Source organism: Ranitomeya variabilis, chromosome 1, assembly GCF_051348905.1.
Source record: "Ranitomeya variabilis isolate aRanVar5 chromosome 1, aRanVar5.hap1, whole genome shotgun sequence".
Classification (NCBI taxonomy): Eukaryota; Metazoa; Chordata; class Amphibia; order Anura; family Dendrobatidae; genus Ranitomeya; species Ranitomeya variabilis.
Window position 1 is genome coordinate 1,030,059,766 of NC_135232.1, and position 17,837 is coordinate 1,030,077,602.

The 17,837-nt window shown below is 42.3% G+C and overlaps 1 protein-coding gene and 1 long non-coding RNA gene across 9 annotated transcripts in view; one reads left to right on the top strand and one right to left on the bottom strand.

The window, feature by feature from the left end:
- Positions 1 to 9,286, top strand: part of LOC143793056 (uncharacterized) — a 60,897-nt gene extending 51,611 nt beyond the window's left edge. Inside the window, exons 3-4 of the long non-coding RNA XR_013220038.1 lie at positions 8,033 to 8,112; positions 9,041 to 9,286. This is a non-coding gene — a long non-coding RNA (uncharacterized LOC143793056). The remainder of the gene's footprint in view (positions 1 to 8,032; positions 8,113 to 9,040) is intronic.
- Positions 1 to 17,837, bottom strand: part of FAT1 (FAT atypical cadherin 1) — a 289,837-nt gene that overhangs the window by 122,017 nt on the left and 149,983 nt on the right. The window lies entirely within an intron of this gene.

Consider the following 17,837-nt stretch of genomic DNA (forward strand, 5'->3'; position numbering starts at 1 on the left):
TCAGCATGTCATTTACATATTAGCAGCTACTGTTCGGTGCTTTGGAAAGGTTTTGCTCGAATGTTACAAATACTTAAAAGCATCTGATGTTACAAAGAAACCAGGAGTTCACTTACTTTGCATTAGCAAATTGTGAGTTTTATTATACCGCCATGGAATATTGGTACAATAAATGAAGATCTGATAATATACTAGTAGACAATCTCGTTGACTGAAATCACAATCTCGAAGAAAACTCAGAAAAATCCTTGAAAAGGTAAAACTGCATGTCACGGAGAACTACGTTAGCAGCGCTAACTTCTCCAAATGGGTTTTATATAGACAAGGCCTATATATTATTAGAGCTGACACAAAACACTGTAAGTACATGAGATTGAACAAGTAAATTCCGAACGTGGCTTTCACCTCTTGGGGACATACCATTGAGAATTAGCCTGAGCTCTGGGTTTCGCAGACAGCTGAAACATTAATTCCTCCTCTTGAACTAAATATCCATCTATAAAATCCTTCAGTAGAGCAATTTGGATGCTCAAACCATGAAGGCTTACAAAACAACCTACCACTGCCAATGCGCCAAGGCTGGCATGAATCATAACAATCAGATTGTAGAAAGAAAGAGAGAACAAAACGGAGAAATTGAGAATTGTGTGCAGTTATCCTGTATTCCATTTCTCCATCTGCCATAGTCAAAATTAAATTTACATTTCAGCCGAATTACGTGATACTTTGCATGAATTCACTCACTAACTATGGCTCCAGGTTGTACAGAGATGCATCCTTGATCATCACAATGGCAGACATCTCAACTAAACAGAGAAAATAAATATTCAAAGTGACGGACACAGAGTCATCTGTTATCCCAGTTATTACATTTATGAGCTTTAAGGGGAACTATTGTAAAAGAGGTCTGACCATGGTGGTTCGACTTTTTGGGCAGTACAATCAATGGAAGCCATGGAAGCCAACAAAAGAAAATTACCTACAGTTTAAATCAGATTTTTGTGTTAGATGCATTTAAAAAAAATATATATTTTGTTTCATATCACAATCTTTAGTTAAAAAAAGAAAAGAAAAAAAAAATTTATATATATATATATATATATATATATATATATATATATATATATATATATATATATATATATATATATACATACACAGTGGGGCAAAAAAGTATTTAGTCAGTCAGCAATAGTGCAAGTTCCACCACTTAAAAAGATGAGAGGCGTCTGTAATTTATTTCATAGGTAGACCTCAACTATGGGAGACGAACTGAGAAAAAAAAATCCAGAAAATCACATTGTCTGTTTTTTTTATCATTTTATTTGCATATTCTGGTGGAAAATAAGTATTTGGTCAGAAACAAAATTTCATCTCAATACTTTGTAATATATCCTTTGTTGGCAATGACAGAGGTCAAACGTTTTCTGTAAGTCTTCACAAGGTTGCCACACACTGTTGTTGGTTTGTTGGCCCATTCCTCCATGCAGATCTCCTCTAGATCAGTGATGTTTTTGGCTTTTCGCTTGGCAACACGGACTTTCAACTCCCTCCAAAGGTTTTCTATAGGGTTGAGATCTGGAGACTGGCTAGGCCACTCCAGGACCTTGAAATGCTTCTTACGAAGCCACTTCTTCGTTGCCCTGGTGGTGTGCTTTGGATCATTGTCATGTTGAAAGACCCAGCCACGTTTCATCTTCAATGCCCTTGCTGATGGAAGGAGGTTTGCACTCAAAATCTCACGATACATGGCCCCATTCATTCTTTCATGTACCCGGATCAGTCGTCCTGGCCCCTTTGCAGAGAAACAGCCCCAAAGCATGATGTTTCCACCACCAAGCTTTCCAGTAGGTATGGTGTATGATGGATGCAACTCAGTATTCTTTTTCCTCCAAACACGACAAGTTGTGTTTCTACCAAACAGTTCCAGTTTGGTTTCATCAGACCATAGGACATTCTCCCAAAACTCCTCTGGATCATCCAAATGCTCTCTAGCAAACTTCAGACGGGCCCGGACATGTACTGGCTTAAGCAGTGGGACACGTCTGGCACTGCAGGATCTGAGTCCATGGTGACGTAGTGTGTTACTTATGGTAGGCCTTGTTACATTGGTCCCAGCTCTCTGCAGTTCATTCACTAGGTCCCCCCGCGTGGTTCTGGGATTTTTGCTCACCGTTCTTGTGATCATTCTGACCCCACGGGGTGGGATTTTGCGTGGAGCTCCAGATCGAGGGAGATTATCAGTGGTCTTGAATGTCTTCCATTTCTAATTATTGCTCCCACTGTTGATTTCTTCACTCCAAGCTGGTTGGCTATTGCAGATTCAGTCTTCCCAGCCTGGTGCAGGGCTTCAATTTTGTTTCTGGTGTCCTTTGACAGCTCTTTGGTCTTCACCATAGTGGAGTTTGGAGTCAGACTGTTTGAGGGTGTGCACAGGTGTCTTTTTATACTGATAACAAGTTTAAACAGGTGCCATTACTACAGGTAATGAGTGGAGGAAAGAGGAGACTCTTAAAGAAGAAGTTACAGGTCTGTGAGAGCCAGAAATCTTGATTGTTTGTTTCTGACCAAAGAAATCTTGCAATTTTCACACTGGCCACTAGAGTCTTTTAGACCCTTAAAGATTCATGTTCTTTCGGGGAAAGATTTTAGCAGAGGCCATTATGGTCATAGACAGGATTACTACGACATATAGCATCTTTATGAACAGCTGATAATAAAGAATTCACAAGTCACTGTAGGAAATATCACAGCTAACTTTGCTCCCCTCTCTTCATAGAAAATTTAGTACATGCTCATTAGATACTTCAATACAAAAGATAGGGTAAGGGTCTATTCATTGTGGCAAATGTACGTGTGAATTTCCTAAAACAAGAGGAAGGAAAAGTCAAAAATGCCCCAGTGGCCAGTGCGAAAATTCCACAATTTTGATTTTTTATTTTTAATGCAGACAGATATGGAAAAAATAGCATTGATAAATTTTAAAAATATACATTTACAACTCCAATTTAAAAATGGGTGGGTTGCTGTGTAAATTGTAAAGAAAACAATAATGCAATGATTTGAAAATCTCTTATAGCCATATTTTATTCACAACAGAACAGAAAGCCCATATAAAAAGGAGAAAGTATGGAAATGTCTAAGGGTATGTTCCCATGGTCAGCGCTGCCGGCTTTTGAAAGCAGGTGATTCCGCATGTGTTCACTGAACCGTGTGGATTCACCAGGTCCCAATACATTGAACGGTAAATTTATTTTGTGGACACTGAGCGTCTCCGCAAGATAAATTTACATGCTGCAGTCTGGAAAGATGCGTCACATGTCTGTCTCAGCAGGGAAGCTGTGGGTGTCTATGCTCGCATAGTGGAGATGGGATTCCTTTAAATCCCATCCACTATGCTGTAACATCTGGCCGCTGCGGGTTGGACACTGCGGATGTACGCAGCATCCAACCGTTTCCTGACCGTGGGAACATACCCTAACTCATTTAGAAAAGCTATGGCAGCAACACATCTCAAAAACATTGAGACAACAACTACTAGGTGGTCACACATATAGAATAAACATCTCCCCCCCAGAGTATCACAATATCATGTTCAGTTGGTAATCTGATGCCACAAATCTCAGGGACACTGTAGGAAAAAAAGGGTAAAAAAAAATAAATAAATAGAAAATTCGAGGTAAGGACAGGTCTGGGAAACTTTTAAAGTGAAGGGCCTAAAGGTACCTTCACACGAAACGACTTTGTAACGATATCGCTAGCGATCCGTGATGTTGCAGCGTCCTGGCTAGCGATATCGTTTAGTTTGACACGCAGCAGCGATCTGGATCCTGCTGTAATGTCGCTGGTCGCTGAATAAAGTTCAGAACTTTATTTGGTCGTCAGATCGGCGTGTATTGTTGTGTTTAACAGCAAAAGCAACGATACCAGCGATATTTTACACTGGTAACCAGGGTAAACATCGGGTTACTAAGCGCAGGGCCGTGCTTAGTAACCCGATGTTTACCCTGGTTACCAGTGTAAAATGTAAAAAAAACAAACAGTACATACTTACATTCGTATCCCCCGCCGTCTGCTTCCCACACTGACTGAGCGCCGCAAAGTGAAAGCACAGCACAGCGGTGACGTCACCGCTGTGCCCTGCTACTGCCGGCGCTCAGTCAGTCAGTGCAGGAAGCGGACGCCGGGGGACGCGAATGTAAGTATGTACTGTTTGTTTTTTTTACATTTTACGCTGGTAACCAGGGTAAACATCGGGTTACTAAGCGCGGCCCTGCGCTTAGCAACCCGATGTTTACCCTGGTTACCCGGGGACCTCGGCATCGTTGGTCGCTGGAGAGCGGTCTGTGTGACAGCTCTCCAGCGATCAAACAGCGACGCTGCAGCGATCGGCATCGTTGTCGCTATCGCTGCAGCGTCGTTTTGTGTGAAGGTACCTTTAGTCACTCATCACTGTCCCCAATCTGCTCTTTTTCCTGTCCTGATCTGGCTGTACATCACTAAAATGACACTCTCAGAAGCACCCTGGACCAAGTAGCTCCCCTCACCCTCAGAACCTCCAAGCACAGAGTAAAACAGCCCTGGCTCACATTGCAAACCCGATTTCTCCAGCGATGCTCTAGGAGTGCTGAACGCTTGTGGAGGAAAACTCGCACACCAGAAAACTTCATCCACTTCAAATTTATGTTAAGAACCTATAACTCTGCCCTTCACCTGGCCACACAGACCTACTACACCACCCTGAACTCATCACTATCCAACAACCCCAATAAACTTTTTGACACCTTTCACTCCCTTTTCAGGCCGAAAACACAAGCCCCTATCACAAACATTTGTGCTGATGACCTGGCCTCCCACTTTATAGAGAAAATAGATAATATCCGTCAGGAAATCAGCTCCCAGCCACCAAGTGCAGTGAATCCCTCCCTGCATTTCCCCTGGCTCTCTCTTCACTTTTGATCCCTTCACAGAAGAAGTCTCCAGGCTCCTTTCTTCTTCTCGTCCAACTACATGCACTACTGACCCCACTCCCTCACATCGCCTCCAGTCTCTCTCTCCAATCCTCACTACTAACCAAACTACAATCTTTAATCTCTCCCTCTCCTCTGGCATCTTCCCATCCTCCTTCAAACACTATCACTACTCCATTATTAAAGAAACCCTCTCTCAATCCATCCTGCACAAACAACTACAGACCAGTCTGCAATCTCCTCTTCATCTCTAAACTCTTGGAGCACCTCATCTACTCCCGCCTTACCCTTTACCTTTCCACTCATTCCCTCCTAGACCCTTCACAGTCTGGCTTCTGCCCCCTACATTCGACACAAACTACACTCAAAGTGACCAATGACTTTTTGACAGAAAAATGTAAATGGTGACAGCTCATTCTCTGGACCTTTCTGCAGCTTTCAACACTGTTGACCACTGTCTCCTACTCTCTAGGCTCCAGTCACTAGGCATTAAGGACACTGCTCTATCCTGGTTCTCTTCCTATCTTTCTGACCGCTCCTTCAGTGTTGTTAGCTGGCTCCACTTCATCTCCTCTTCCTCTCACTGTTGGGATACCTCAGGGCTCAGTCCTTGGGCCCCCTTCTCTTCTCTCTCTACACGGCCCCAATTGGACAGACAATCAGCAGATTTGGCTTTCAGTACCATCTTTACGCTGATGACACATAATTATACACGTCATCCCCTGACCTTACCCCCACTGTACTACAGAACGCCAGTGACTGTCTGTCCGCAGTCTCCAACATCATGTCCGCCCTCTATCTCAGCTTAACCTCTCCAAAACTGAACTACTTCTGCTCCCGCCGTCTACGAACCTCCCTAAATCTGACATTGCCCTCTCCATGGGAGGCACCATAATAACACCCCGCCAGCAGGCGCGCTGTCTAGGTGTTACGTTTGACACCAATCTCTCCTTCACCTCCCATATACAATCTCTTGCCTGCTCTTGCCACTTACACCTAAAGAACATCTCTAGAATCTGCTTTTTTCTCGTGATCGAAACAACAAAAACCCTCACTGTCGCCTTGATCCACTCCCGCCTGGACTACTGTAACAATTGGCCTCCCCGTTTCTCGACTTTCCCCTCTCCAGTCTATACGTAATGCAGCAGCCAGGGTCGTCCACCTGGCTAATCGGTACTGAGACGTGTCCGCTCTTTGCCACTCATTACACTGGCTGCCCATTCACTACAGGATCCAATTCAAAGTACTTGTTCTCACCCACAAAACTCTCCACAGTGCGGCACCCTCTTACATCTCCTCCCTCATTTCTGTCTATCACCCTAGCCGATCGCTGCGCTCTGCAAATGACTTTCAACTAACCTCTGCACTAATCTGTACCTCCCACTCCTGACTCCAAAACTTCTCCCGCGCTGCGTCAATCATCTTGAATGCACAGCTTTAGGCGCTCCCTCAAAACACATTTGTTCAGAGCGGCCTATCACGTTCCCTAATCAAAGTCATTAAGTGTGTGTGTGTAGCCCACTCACTATCTCTATATATATATCCCCCCACTCCCTCAAGATGGCTGTACCATCATTGTAAATACACACCTGTACTTTGTATCTCCCCCACCTCATCGTAGATTGTAAGCTCTCATGAGCAGGATCGTTTTATTTTGCTTTAATTATTGTATTATTATTAACATTATTACTTATGACTGTTGTGCTTGAAACTGTTAAACTGTAAAGCGCTGCGGAATATCGTGGCGTTATATCAAGATTATTATTATTATTATTATTATTATTATTATTATTATTATTATTAATAATAATAATAATAATAATAATAAACAACCAGATTGTGAACATTTCACACTTCTCTACTAATACAATTCTTCCATGTTAATACATTTTCAATCAATATATTTGCTGCCAGGTATTACATTCTAGATTCTGCAGACTATAAATTACTTTAATTTATTTTTGTTTTCTGGGGTGGAAGATGCCCAACATATTATCCTAATTTCTTACATGCAACAGAGTGTTAATATTCCCAATGTAATGACTTTGTGCTTACATAAGTGAAGAATGCCATATTACTCATTTGTTTTTCCTACACAACTACAGCACCACGAAAAAAATGCCCGATTCTGCCAATAAGACAGCGCAGTCCTGGGAATCCCCTGATTCCCATGCTAGGAAAAAAAAAGGAATTGGAGATGGATCCTGGGAAAGAACACAACTTTATGTGCTCTAACGCTGTAGGCGTTAATCATTTTAACGATTCTGGGGGACCTGTGTTCCGACTCAGACAAAACATACTGTAGAGGGGATTGAAATCTATATACAAAATATAAATATATTAGAAACCTGTTCCAGAATGCAAAAAAAAAAACCCACAAGTGTAAAAAAAGAGCAAAAAAACAAAAGCAATCTCTTCCAACAGGTTCCCTACCAGGAGCAAATCACAGGGTTAAAACCAACACTATCCACGCTCTTAAGAACAGTGTTTTGTTCCGAGGGCTCCAGTCTGCTGGTGCATGTACGGCTGTTAAAAAGCAATAGATCTGCCATCCGACAGCAACTGAATTAAACTCCTAAATCTTAAACTAAAATAAACGAGTAAATAAAAATCAGTAGGACAAGACAACACGATCAGCAGGCAATCTGCATTAAATCATTTCTTTCTTTGGTTTTTATAATTTATTTTTTTTTTTTAACCTCCTTCCATTTTCGAAAGAAAGTGTCATCATTTCAGCCAGAGATTTTTACTCTCCCAACACAGTGTCAAATTCTAGAAAATCAGCCGTCCAAAATGTGTCGGTGTGACCTTTACCAATGTTGTTAATCTGAATATATAAGACCTACTTCGTTAAATAAATGCAGAATTTGGCCGTGTGTGATAACAGAGGATTTGGGATAAAGGAAGAAACACACTTTTTCATTTTCCTGCTCTCATTTTCTAAATATTTGATTACAGGCTAAAATTTGCAGTCCATCCAATACATAATAATGAGAAATCCAATTATGCTTGGATATGACCTGGCCTCAGAATAAACAGTGTCTCTTTGTAATTGGTTTTAGGTTTGGAAGAAATCAGAGATTTGGAAATGGCCGAGCGTGCGCTCTTAATAGGAGAACTCTTTGAGGACACATCGAGTAAGGTTAGTTTTAGTAAATCTCTTAATTTGAGACCAGATGGTAATTTCACTCTCTATACTTACAGATTCACCAGCCTGTTAAACATTTAATAATAATTTTATTGATATGGCGCCAAAATATTCCATAGCACATTACAATTAAGTGGTCTTTCATTGACCATCATGTAAAAATAGAACAGACTTCTAACACTTGACAAGCCGGAAATTTCTTTTTTTGAAGAATGGATTCTTATTAGTGATGAGCGAATATACTCGTTGCTTGGGTTTTCCCGAGCACGCTCGGGTGTCCTCCGAGTATTTGTTAGTGTTCGGAGATTAAGTTTTCATCGCCGCAGCTGAATGATTTACAGCTAGTAGCCAGGCTGAGTACATGTGGGGGTTGCCTGGTTGCTAGGGAATCCCAACATGTAATGAAGCTGTCTAGTAGCTGTAAATCATTCAGCTGCGGCGATGAAAACTTAATCTCCGAGCACTAACAAATACTTGGAGGTCACCCCAGCGTGCTGGGGAAAACCCGAGCAACAAGTACACTCGCTCATCACTAATTCTTATACATTCATTAAATTTCCTTCATTTACATGCAATTTTCACTTGTCTTGCTCGACACCAAACATACAAGGCATTATAAGGGTAGAAGACATGGCAGGCGAAAATTGGAATGATAGGAGTAAAACGATGAGAGAAAAGTGGATGAGTTTAAGCTGAAACACACAGAAGGGATAGACAACACATAATGGCCAAATGCCGTTATGAATGAATCCATGAGCACATCATGATGATAAAGTGACAAAGGACGAGTTCTTCAGACAAGGTGCCAGCAACCAGCTCTGTAGACAGAGGGATAATTTATCTATAGTCCTGCAGTTAATAAATAGGAGTTATCCAGTGATAATAGATATGTATTACTTATACAGATTTTTTTTCCTCCCAGCAGTTATATGTTGCAGGAAGCAGATAACAAGGTGACATTGCCGATGCTCCATATGGTCACAGTTCTCACACTTGCCATGCAAACAGTAAAAACTGCACTGACATCATTTCAGTAGCTGTCTTTTCACATTTCCATTACTCATTTTATTGTAATAAGCTGGCAGCCATTTACATGACATATCCGATTGGCATAACCTGCCTGCTGGCGCACAAAATGGGTACATTGAGAGTGCGCCAAATGTAGATACCTAGCGCGAAGTCAAAAATGTGATTTATAGGAAAGGATAGTAAGTATTTAGAAATAAACAGTTCACTTAAGTATATATTTTATTCATATTAAATGTGAACTCATGTCAAGCAGGGTTATGTTAAGCCCTCTCTTTCCAATTAAACAGTAAGGTTGGCTGAACCTGCAGATTTTGGTGGGACCAGCCAACCATCTTATGTGTACAGTGGCCTTCTGACTTTCCCTAAACAAATGATGTCAAGGGAGAGAAGGACCAGGACACTGGAATTTCATCAGAAGATCCCTTTGTGTTCAGGGGAGATAAATTGCTGCCAGAGGAGTCAAACACATGAATGCTTGGCCAAGCTGAGCGCTCATGGGTGCTCATGGGTATACGGGATTCTGAGAGATGGCTGTGGAGATGGCCGTGATAGCAGTAGGTTGTCCTGCTAGGACCTTAAAACAGCCATGTAACTTGTGGGAGGACGCCCACAGTGATTCCCAGTTACATCGGTAAATACTGCCAGTTATTGCTGCTACTTTATGTGATATTGTTCTAAGTTTTTTCTGGGATATGTATGCATTAGACCAAATGGGCAAGTATGCAATAGATCAATGTTAATATCTTTATAATATTTACTTGTACTTCTGTTATTCCTGTGGGCTTCCGGTTCTGGACATGTGCGAGCGGGTGTCTTCTCTACCCCTCTCCTCCTGGTGTTATTTGTATTTGGTTATGCTAATAAAATTTATATTATATTTATACATCTTAGCTATGGGAATTTTTTGTCGTGTTTTGTTCTTCGGTTGTTAGCCATGTAACTTGTAGTATGTGAGAGAACTCAGCAACAAGTCAGGGGGAAGGGAGGATGGTGATCTTATGGACGAATTCCCTGGGAGAACAGTTTTGCATGTATAATGATTTATAAGTAATTGCCCATTTTAAAAAAATATAAAACATATAAAAAACATAATTGAAAATGTAGCACAAGTCTATTATATTGTGTTTGGGGTTTTTTTCCCCACTGAGTTTGCTAAGAATATCTTGAGCTAACAGTGTGAAATATACAAACTGCTAGAAGTGAAGCACAATAAAGAAAAACAAATAAAAAAATCTTTAAAATGGGAAAACTGCAGCAGTTTTCCTATTTGTAAGGGAAGAAAAAGTTTTACTGACAATTTAGTCACACCCAGTCGATGTCCTTTAAGTAAAAAGTCAATCTGAAAATCAATGCCAAGAACAAATTTCTCTTGTGTGACTAGACGGTATTGGCAATCTTCAAGCGAATAAAGAACATTTTCTTAATAAATCCACCTGGCCAAGACGGTTTCCCTTTTACTAAGAAAAGTTGTCTTGAAGGTATTGTGCTGTAAATTGGGTCCATTCTGTGTAGCACAAAAAGGTGTCAAAGCATTAAATTAAGTAAAATGATTATTTTCCCTTGAATAATCGCAATCTTCCAGGCTCCAGGAGACACCGGTGAAGCTTAGAGGACATAATGGGTTCTAAACAAAACCAATAATACTGAAGACCATCAGTGATTGATTTCTGGATATCTGAACTTTAGGACCTTCATCGGTCAATTATGTACTGAAACACAGTGGCACCCTTCACTTTTCTCTGGGCATACATCTCGCTTACATGTGCTGCTGTTTATTGTAATAAAAAGCATGAACAGGATTTGTCTAGGCACAAAGATGCTGAAACCTACCCAGTTCTGTATTTATCTGGGTAGAAGTAAAACTGGCCACATGAATCCCCTAAGTAGGAATTGGCTTGATGGTGGCTAGACTGTAGTCTGCAGTCTAAAGAGTCTCTCCATTCCTTGGTATCGACGTTCCCTGCTGAATTTCCAGATTGAGATTCCAATAATAGTCACAGCCTAATGAGTGTGCTGCAGTAGAGTCAGAAACAATCCAGGGATCGCCAATGGAAAAGCAGCCAGGAAGCCGCAAAGCAAAGGGTAAAGTAGAAGTGTAGTCAGGAGAAAGGTGTTCGAAACCAGGACCATAAGAATTAGGTGACAAATCCCAAAACATGGAGACATGAGCATAATCCAGGAACAAGGCTGGAGTCCGGATCATAGTAACAATAGTCAAGCAGCACAGTTGGTTCAAATCGCTTCACAAGACCCAGCTAGGTCAGTAATGTCTTACCGCTGGACTGTAGCCCTGAGAATTGCCCTCTTTTGGAGTCCACTGTTCATCTTTTGATTAGCCTGCCTGGCACGTCATCATATGGGTGTTAGGCAACAACAATAACATTGTGCCAGGCCTGCTGATCAAAAAAAGAAGCTGTGGAAGCTGGGAGTAAAAGTAAAAGGAAGTTCTCTTGGCTTCTGTCCAAGGCAAGGTCAGTAATCTGGATCCTGCAAATTGATTCACACCAATTCTATATAGCATAGTATGTCCCTTGGTCTTCAGGTAAAGCACAGAAGTCAACGTCAACTTCAAAAAGACCCCAAAGACCCAGCAGTATGTTTGGGTGTCCAGTCCAGCATGATTGTGGTAGGAGACTGAAGTCTATCAAGTCTAAGCAGGAGTGAAGAGTACATCCTGTTTACTAGTACTGGTCAGAGAAGCAATAACATATAATATGACACGACACAATAGGATTTAATATATTTTTGGAATTTGCATAGAACTAAACTGAGAATTATTGATAAAATAGGAGACATTTTTGGAAAAAAAAAATCTGTAGAAATCACATAGTATCTAATGTAGCACAAAACATTGAGCCCTCACATGCAGAGTGTGCTGCTGTTCCAACATGTAGGAGGTTGGAAGGTTTATGCTGACGTCCGATGTTCATCAATGCCTTCCACTATACAGATTTGCAAAATGCTAATGTTCTGCGTTGATATGCAGGGCACCACATCTCAGGCTTTTAGGCTGCTGGTCTATATACATATTTTGGCGTAAAATGACATATAACCCTTTTTCTACAATAACCAATTTATTTCTACTGCCTGGTTGCTTTTATCTCGTCTTTCTCATGCTGTAAGTACAAAAGTAGATAATTGTTCATCTGTGCTTTCTAAAACCTGTAGTCCAACATATTGCTGCATATATCAAGGTGAATATCTCCGCTTAGCTTACATTTTGTTCATTTCCATTTATTCCCCATGAGTTTGCACAGAATATACCGTTGTTAAGCCATTTCAAAGTGAATCGCATTCAATCCGTGGATACCATTATAACAATCAAAACAGTGCATATTAATATGCACATACATCTCTCATACAATAGAGGCAGCTAAGTGGGATACAACCATTTGCACTCCGTAAATAGCTGCGCATAGACTCCGATCATCCAGAAAAGATTAAAATGGGGTCTAAAAGCTTTTTCATGATGCAGAAATGTTAAGATGTTTATAAAGCAAAACTTCTCAAGGTCTGGTAGCTTATCCTAGATCAGAGATCATTGTCCTGTGAAGGAGGGTAAAGCCCTCATGCACATTAGACTAATGTTGGCTGAACCCACCAATACCGACTGGTTTGGCCAACAGGCTAATATGTATGGAGGTCCAAGACAATTGATTATAGGGGGAGTTAAGGATTCAGTATGGCTGGTTTCAGCTTTCCAATCCTTTTTTTCTCCCAGAGATAAGCGGTTTGGAGGTGGCTCTCTAGTAGAGAACACAGGAGTGCTCCACCAAACGAGAATTACCGTTCTGGTGGCTGAGAAGGCTGCTGGCTGATCGTTACGCTAACGCCATCTAATGTGCATAGTGGGTTTTATCCTTATTATTATTGCTATAGCGCCATTTGTCCCATGGCACTTCACATGTGAGGAGGGGTATACATAATAAAGAACAAGTACAAAAATCTTGAACAAAACGAGTCACCGACTGGTACAGGAGGAGAGAGGACCCTGTCCGCGAGGGTATCTGAAACCAATGGCCTGTGCTGCTCCAAAGCTTTCACCATGACCATGGCACAGTATCAGCTTAAAAGGGTTGTCCAGGAGTTTGATACCGATAGTCTATATGCAAGACAGAGCATCAATATCAAATCAGTGGGGGGTACGACACCCGACATCCCTACAAGCACTGTTCTTAAGGTCTTGTGGTGGCCACATGTACACAGTGTAGAGCCAGAACAGCACAGCCCCAAAACTTAGTGAAGTGGCCATACCTAGGTTGAGGAGCTCAGGTGCAGTACTTTAATGTCACAGGAGCTCAGCTGCAGTTCCTGAGAATGGACAATAAACATTGTACAGGACCTGAAAAGAGCTGATTGAAGGGGTCCAGTACTCCTGCACCAATATGGTACTAATGACCTACCATAAGGATTGGCCATCAATATCAAACTTCTTGACAGTATCAATACCTTTACTGTAAATCAGATTGTAATAGACTTCATGGGAGAACTGATTTGAATATACAGTATTTTTATTTTTTTTTATTTTTTTAACTAGAAGCTTTCAGTGTCCTATATTGTAAATGTATGAGTTTTGTTATAAATGGGTATTGCCATCTCCAAGACCCTATCCCAACATGTACAGTAGCAGGTGTAATAATAGTATGTACCTCCAATTTGAGATGTAGTATAGTTCTTCTGATTATCTATGTTGCTTACTCCATGTGCAGGGCATTGCAGAAGTTTAGGTATCCATGGTTATGACCACTTATATTATAACAATTAGTTGTTAGTGGTCGTAACCATGGATAGGATACCAAAGCTACTGCAATGCCTGCACATGGAGTAGTAAGCGACATGGCAATTATAAAGAACTACACTACATTTCATACTAGAGGTTATTTGCTAATAATAATAATAATAATATTACACCTGCTACATTTTGGGATAGGATCATGGTGCTGGGATTACCCCTTTAACAACTTAAAGGGGCAACAAAATATTTTTACCCATAGTGATTCTGTAAAGGGTGGTTATTATCATCTAACATTTGGACAATCTCATAATCAGCTGTTCTGCACTGCAGATAGGAATGCACTTACTCCTTGACTTTTTATGGGCGATGTGACACTCAGCAGTTTCCATGTTATTCTAATGGCTGGAAGTCTCACAACACCAAAAGTGTCCCACATGAGAATAATCCTCTAAACTTTATAGCGGCAATGTGGGCCTCGAACTATAAATGGTTGTGCACCTCTGATCTAGTGGAAATTCTTTTTCAATGGGTGGGATAACCTAGACAACTTCATACATTTTTAGAGTCTTCGGGAATGTCCAACTTTTGAGGACACTTTCGTTGTTTTTATTCACGATATTTGTCTGTACTCAGCCTCTGTGCACTGTAAAGAACTGTGGAATATGTTGGTGCCATAAAAATAAAGATTGTTATGATTATGATTAGAATACAGTAGGTCACCAGAATCAGTTTGGCTTGACTCCTTCTGAAACTGGCATAGGTCCTTACATTGTGTAACGGAAGTAACTGCAGCTCTTTCCCATTCATGTAAATGGCTGCTTTAGGTCCATTATAGATTACATATATTGATCATTATATACAGATGCACCCTTCAGATGCATCTATAAGAAGGATAAAAAAAGGACGTTGCCTCTATAATTTCTGATATCAGTGGGTTTGGCCAACATTAGTCGAATACAGACCTGGTCAAAGTGTGGCCCACAGTCCATATCTGGCCCTCCGGCTGTTCCAGTCTGGCTGGCAGACCAATTCACTCGAGGAGCTGAAACAGTGGCCCATGGGCCGCACCATGCATCCGCCCAAGTGCCATCCATATGCATCCGCCACCACAGTCACCGCTATCTACACCCTTGGAATGAATACAACGGTGAATACATTGGTGGAGGAGGGTCCGTCGATTCATTTTTCCACCAATAAACATGTGAGACAGCTGATGCAATTACGCAATTTCATTGTGTCAGCTGTGCACTGCCGTGAGTCAGTGCACCGGAGAGAGCAGAGGCATGCAGCCGAACACTCCGGTCCCGAGTGTCGGGTATCGATGCGCGAGTTTCTCGCATTGCTCTCGCAAGAGTGACCCCGGCCTTACAAAGAGGCTCAGTCTACCACTCTGCCCACTGGCTTTGCATTTCCCACCTCTCTCAAAGGTGATTGACAGCACTGGCTTGCTTGAGCTTTTTATGAAGAAATTGCTTGCTTCAGGCAAACTAGTACTGTCCATCACCAGTGACAGACAGGAAATTCAAAACTAGTGAGCAGAATGGTGCACTAATATTTTTGGTTACACCAAAGATGCACAGAGCACCCCAATTAGCACATTTGGTTAAACATAAGATTCTACAGAATAGAGGAAGATATTGGATCATTGAAGGTGATGATTTATACAAAAAAGCATAAAAAGGCTGTGTGTTTAAGTATACTGACAGTTTGGACTGACATACTGTATAATGAAAATAATGTCATTGAAAAAATGACATTTTTAAAATCAAGGTTACCATCCTCAGTGGTCCTCCACAGCCACCCACGCAGAGGGACATATACTAGACCTCATCTTCACCCGCCTCTGTTCCTTATCTAATCTCACAACCTCTCCCTTCCCCCCATCTGACCACCATCTACTCACCTTTTCATCCTTGTCCTCCTCACCTGCCCCCCCATGTCCAGCCATTACCACATCCTCACAGAAACCTTGCACACCTAGTCATTCACAGACTCTCAGACTCTCTTCTACCCTTGTCCTTCATATCTTCACTCCACAACATGGACAGCGCCACCGCTTTCTATAACTCCACCCTCACATCAGCCATAGACTCAGTCGCCCCTCTCATGCATGGCAAAGTGCGACAAATCAATAGGCAACCCTGGCATAACAAACTCACCAAAAAACTCCGACAAGCATCCAGGGTCGCGGAGAGGCGTTGGAAGAAAACACGCCTGCCAAACGACTTCACTGCTTTCAAACAAGCTACACTTGCCTTCAAACTAGCCCTCACTTCTGCTAAGCAGACCTATTTCACTAACCTTGTATCCTCACTATCCTACAACCCAAAACAACTGTTCAGCATATTTAACCCTCTCCTCCACCCACCACTGCCACATCCAACTCCCCTCATCTCTTCTGAGGACTTTGCCACCTACTTCAAAAACAAGATCAACCAAACAAGGCAAACCTTTACTGTTCCACCACCCCAACTACCCCATATACCAGACATCTGCCCTTCCCTAATAACTTCCCTCTCCAAAATCAATGAAGGAGAACTTACTCACCTCCTTTCCAAATCACACCTCACCACCTGTGCACTTGACCCCATCCCTTCCCACCTGCTCCCCAACCTCACTAACATGCTCATTCCAGCCCTAACCCATCTCTTCAACCTATCGTTATCTTCTGGTACCTTCCTCTCTGCTTTCAAACATGCCACCATCACACCCATCCTCAAAAAAAGCTAACCTTGACCCAACTGCTATGCCCAGCTATCACCGCATATCACTACTCCCGTTTGTTTCCAAACTCCTTGAGCAGCATGTCCATGCTCAACTTTCCTCCCACCTCTCATCTAACTCTCTCCTTGACATCCTCCAATCTGGCTTCTACCCCCACCACTCCACCGAAACTGCCCTGACCAAAATTACTAATGACTTACAGCCAAAGCTAACAGACAGTTTTCCATCCTCCTCCTTCTCGACCTGTCCTCTGCTTTCAACACAGTCAACCATTGCCTACTGCTACAGATTTTTTCTTCCCTTGGCATCAAAGGCCTTGCCCTGTCCTGGATCACCGCATACCTTTCAGACCGCATATTTAGCGTTTCCCACTCCCACACTACCTCCTCATCCAGACCCTCTTTCTGATTGAGTCCCTCAGGGCTCTGTCCTAGGGCCCCTACTTTTTTCCATCTATACCCTTGGCCTAGGACAACTCAATGTCCCATGGCTTCCAGTACCACCTGTATGCGGAAGACACTCAGATCTACCTCTCTGGCCCAGATGTCACCTCCCTCTGTCCAGAATCCCGGAGTGTCTATCAGCCATATCCTCCTTCAACTCTCGCTTCCTAAAACTCAATGTACACAAAACCAAACTCATCATATTTCCCCTATCTCGCGTATCCCCCTACCTGATCTATCTTATGGTAAACGGCATCACGCTCTCCCCCGCACCTGAAATCCGCTGCCTCGGGGTAACTCTCGACTCTGCTCTGTCCTTCAAACAGCACGTCCAAACTCTTGCCACCTCCTGTCGCCTCCAACTCAAAAATATTGCCAGAATCTGTCCCTTCCTCAACCCACAATCTACTAAAACTCTTGTGCATACCCTCCATCTCCCGCCTCGATTACTGCAACACCCTCCTCTGTGGCCTCCCGGCTAACTCCCTTGCACCACTCCAGTCTGTCCTCAACTCTGCTGCCCGGCTAATCCACCTCTCTCCTTGCTACTCCCCTGCTTCTCCCCTCTGCAAATCCCTCCATTAGCTCCCAATTCCCCAACGAATCCAGTTCAAACTTCTAATACTGATCTACAAAGTCATCCACAACCTGTCCCCTCTCTATATCTCTTAACTAATCTCCCACTATCTTCCCTCACGCAATCTTCGATCCTCCCAAGACCTCCTACTCTCCTCCGCATTTATTCGTTCCTCACACAACCGCCTCCAATATTTCTCCCAAATATCCCC